Source organism: Cibotium barometz, chromosome 31 (genome assembly GCF_041138505.1).
Source record: "Cibotium barometz isolate CiBa-2024 chromosome 31, ASM4113850v1, whole genome shotgun sequence".
In the NCBI taxonomy this organism is placed as follows: domain Eukaryota; kingdom Viridiplantae; phylum Streptophyta; class Polypodiopsida; order Cyatheales; family Cibotiaceae; genus Cibotium; species Cibotium barometz.
In genome coordinates this window covers 48,610,479-48,615,610 of record NC_141076.1, presented here as the reverse complement: position 1 = coordinate 48,615,610, position 5,132 = coordinate 48,610,479, and positions in this window count along the sequence as shown.

The following is a 5,132-nucleotide window of genomic DNA, read 5'->3' as shown; positions in this document are numbered from 1 at the left end:
GCGTGTAGAAAGTACATATCAATCATTGAACTATCTTGACCAATATATTTGAATTTAACTATAGTTTTCCCCCGCCCTCTTGCTTGGCAAGAAAGTCACCTAAATTAAACAATGCGTCAATATGAGTTTAGGCTTACCTCTCTAGTGGTAGAAATCATGATTGGGAGTACTCTCTTGTTTGTATTCATCTTCAACCACGTTTACGACCGCAACTCGATTCTTTGTCTTTTCTGGACACTCGTATGCATAATGCCCTTCTTTGTGACACTTGTAGCATGTAATCACATGAGTTTTTCGATCTCCATTGTTGGTCTTCTTTGCAGTTTTAGTTTTCTTCCCATTCACTTGTTGTGAACCATTGTCCTTCCCTGCGTCATCTTTGTGTTGAAACTTCTCAAAATGTTTGAATCGAGAAAACCAAGGAATATGAGAATTTGTCATTGTAGTGTCTCTCGAAAATCCATTTTTTTTCTCGCAGTTTGTTGCTAAAGAGATGACATTGCTAAGAGAATGAGGATGAAATATGTTCACTTCTACTCTAATAGCTGGCTTTAGACCTGCTATGAACTTCCTCCTTTGCTCTTTTTCACGCACTTTCTCTATAGCCTAAAGTTGCAATAAAGTTTACCAAAATCTGTCAGCATAGACTGATATGTTCTCCTTTTCGAGCTGTCTAAAAATATCCCATTGATGTCTAGCTTTACTCTTATATAACGGAGGTAAGAAATCCTTCTTGATCAACTTTTGGAATTCTTTCCACGACTTTGGTTTTGCCCTGTCTAATAACAATCCACCAAAGAGCTGGACTACTTAGTAAATAATTAGTAGCACATTTAACCTTATCCTTCTTAGAAAACTTTATCCTGAAAAATAATCATCAAGATAGCTTAACCATGAAAGTATGACGTGTGCATCCTTTTTGCCATCATAATCGTGAAAATCAAAAGCCTTTACGTTGATCTTATCTCTTTCGAGACTCTTGAGCTTTAAGAGTAGCTCGTACAGTCCTTTAGATAGGATCCTCCTCAGAATCCAAAGAATCAAATTCGGAAAATACTTTTGAGCCTTGAAAATTCAAAAATTTTAATAAATTTAAAACTTTCCCTCCTCATCATGAAATCGACGCTGCGCAGGTTTATGCAAGGAGAAGCTCTAACCATCACTTATAGATTCTCCCCACCTTGAGCTTCAAACACTTATGAGACTTGGGCCTTGGGTTTTTCTCCATGTTGGTTCCATCTATATATATGGATTTGAGTGAGGTGAATTGTAGAAGAAAACCACTTTGAGGCTTGTAGGCATGGTTTTGTGAGCTTGTAGAGAGTGGTTTTGATCCTTCTTTCGTTGCCCTTGATCTTTAATCACATCCAAGGGCTCTGAAATTTCACTTAAAGCTTCTCTTCTTTGGCCAAAGGTCTTCTCCCTTTTGCATTCTCAAACCAAAGGGTAATAGATCCCTCATGTACATGTACTCCTTGTGCTGTAGACTTCCTTTTTCCCGTGCAAAAATTTAACAATAGAAGAAAAGCCTTTAAAAATTTGCTCCAAGCCAATAACCTTTGAGAAAAAACCAATTTCTTGATTCTTCTTCAAATCTCCATGACCTAAATTTAATACTTGAATTTGTTGTGCTCTGTTACTATTGTTACAAGACCATGGTACATGGAGATTATAATATTCCACAAATTAAATAATAGAAAAAATAAACCATAAACACCATAGCATAATTCAAGAGCATAAAAATAAAAGAACACAAGATTGGGTGTAATCTCTCCTCCCCCCCTCCCCGAAACATGGGTGGCTCCACTCCCATACGCGGTATTTAAATGATATTATCATAAATTTAGGCCTTGGAGCCATAAATAGCATAGCTTCTCCAAAATTGGGCTTTTACAAAATTAAACCATTGTCCAATACTTTTAAAGTATCTCATCAAAAATAAACCTTGCTCAACATATGTATAATGGACCAAACCATACAAAATCAAATATTTAGCACACATGTGCTTGGCTAGATAATCTCGTCCAATGTCCACCTTGGTTGTTCCGAACTCCTGATCTACACTCAACATAACCCACAACAAAAATAATTCTAACAAATGAAAATCATTTACTACCATTCTTCACACATAATTAATTGGATTCATTCCCATGATAAAATATTCTTAAAAATCTCACTCCCGTGATAGTCCTCCCGTTTGAGAAGACAACCATCCTCAGTTGTAACTCCTAGCACACACAGGAGATTAAACACATTAATCTTTCCCACATTGGATTCACTCCCAATTTCCTCACATGCATCATACGTGTCTTAAAGTTGATCGGATTCACTCACGATCAAACTCCCATAATCTTTGCACACGTCACATGTGTCTTAGAGTTGATCGGACTCACTCACAAACAAACTCCTCACTGGATTCACTCACAATCAAACTCACGATCAAACTCCCATAATCTTTGCACACGTCACATGTGTCTTAGAGTTGATCGGACTCACTCACAAACAAACTCCTACACTGGATTCACTCACAATGTTTTCATACACGTCATAGGTATTCACAGAGTATACCACACATTTTCACACATGTTACGGCTGGTTGGATTCACTCACAACTAACTAGGGTCACCTTCATCAAAAATTAATTCAAAAGAGTTGATCGGATTCACTCACAACAATTAAACTCATAAATTTCTTACATGCATTACACTTGGGTCACCTAAGATATTCTTTTCACTTATTGGGTCACCCAATAATAAATTAACTACCGTGAGAGAGAGAGAGAGAGAGAGAGAGAGAGAGAGAGAGAGAGAGAGAGAGAGAGAGAGAGAGAGAGAGAGGGGGGGGGGAGGGATGCATGGCCATTCATGTAGGCATGCGTAGAAATATAACGACATGTAACGAGGTGTTCTATTTTGGTTTGGTTAGTTTTTGTCAAGACTTTGAAATACACACGCACACACGCGCGCACACACACACACACACACACACACACAAGTTCCTTTAAAACTATTATATAAAAAAAGATTGATTTAATGTCCCAATAAAAAAGTGGGGGTGTATATTTGGGCTAAAAACACAAAATAGTAATAAGAAACATAACCCTATTTTTCCCTAATTTATGCTTCTTGTTCCTAACAAACCCATTTGAGTGCTAATAAGAAACACAACCATATTTTTTCCTAATTTATGCTTTTTTGTTCCTAACAAACCCATTTGAGTGCTAATAAGGAACACAACCTTGTTTTTCCCTAATTTATGCTTCATGTTCCTAACAAACTCATTTGAGTGCTAATAAAAAACATGTGTTTTTTCTTAATTTATCCTTCTTGTTCCTAACAAACCCATTTAAGTGCTAATAATAAACACAATGGTTTTTATCCTTCTTGTTCCTTTTAACAAACCCATTTGAGTGCTAAGCAAGCAAATAAAAACAATGACCCCACTGTCCCAACACTATAAAAGAGAAAATAAAAGGACATCACAAACTATTAAGAAACACCCGCTTGGTGAAATTGGAATAAGTAGTGAGAACCCAACTTACAACTATTAGCAATGCATGGTTATATAACACCTTAAGAGATTGTTATTTTTCAATGCAGAGAAAACACCCAATCATCGTGATGACCTTGATTATGGCAAAAATGCAACTTCTCCTTTGCAAAAATAACAAATCATAGATACTCAACTACATATTGAATGATTCGCTTTCTAATATCAAAACAAAATCAAATGCTAGACTTATGTGATGCATTTCAATGTGTTCCAAGGATTATTACAAAAGATGGGCAATTTCTTTTGTGTGCATATCATTATGGTCATTCTTGGTGAAGTTAACATGGTTTGATAAAAAATGATAACTAAATATTTTATAAAAGTCAACTTGTAGTTTTCTATATTCATGCCATGATTAAAAGACGTAGTATCAAATGTCTAATATTTCTAAAGAAACATAGAGAAGTCACATGGCGGTGTGTGGCCTCTTTTCTATTAATTATTGCTAGGTTTCACAATGTGCCATGTGGTGGGTGAGGTAACAAATGTTTGAATATTCTCTTTGTAGGTTTACATGAAAAAAACATTGTGTGCATAAAACTTTACTTTTAAGATACAACCTTAATATAGAAACTTCGTCCAACATGCAAGTTCCCAAAATAAAGGTATATAGCATCCATATACAATTTAAGCATAAGGCATTGTGGCAAGTGGCACTTACAACAAGGTTGTGCATGAATGGACCCTTTCTCAACCACACAAGTCAAGGTTAGACAACATGTACCTAAGGTTAGCAATAATAAACCTAGGTACCACAATGCTAGTGGTCTAACCCTCACACCCTTTCCATCTTAAAGCACACCCATGGCCCCAATACCCTCACCTCATGCTCTCTTCCATGTCTATTTATCTTTAACTCTTACTTTTGCTCTCTCTTCTAAGCCTTGGTTTTATCAATCTGTCTTGCTTCACTTGTCTCTACCCATGAACTTTCTTCCCTTTTACTTGTCTCACTAAAGTTCACAAGAGCAAATGAAGGCTATAACTCATGAGAAACCTCCTCTCTCTCTCTCTCTCTCTCTCTCTCTCTCTCTCTCATGCACGCGTTAGCTTAAGGAGCCATAACTAACTGTTCTTATAAAATTAAGCTTCTTTCTTATAAAAATAACCACAAGTAATGCAACCAAAGTTACAATCATAAAATAATTGCACTCACATGTGCATAAAATACAGTGTGCCCCAACAATACAAAATGGGTGGCGAACATAATAACAAAATGTTGACACATGGCCAAATAAATGAAGTAACTTCACATGATGCCATAAAAGATAAAAATATGCTATACGTACAAGCCTACACCCATATGACATCCTAGTTGGCTCCATTGTAGTAGTGATCTCATCACTTATTACTCAACAATACCTAACATGACAACATAAAATAGGCATAAATATGAGCACCAATAACACTAGCTTAAAATGTAGCACATAATGACTTGTACTACCATAACACTAGCATGGCCGCAAATGTATGCATACACCAATAACACTAGCCTATTAATATTTAATATGAAATCACCCATGATACCAAACTGTTAGTATTTAATATGGAATCACCCATGATACTAACTACCACCATGG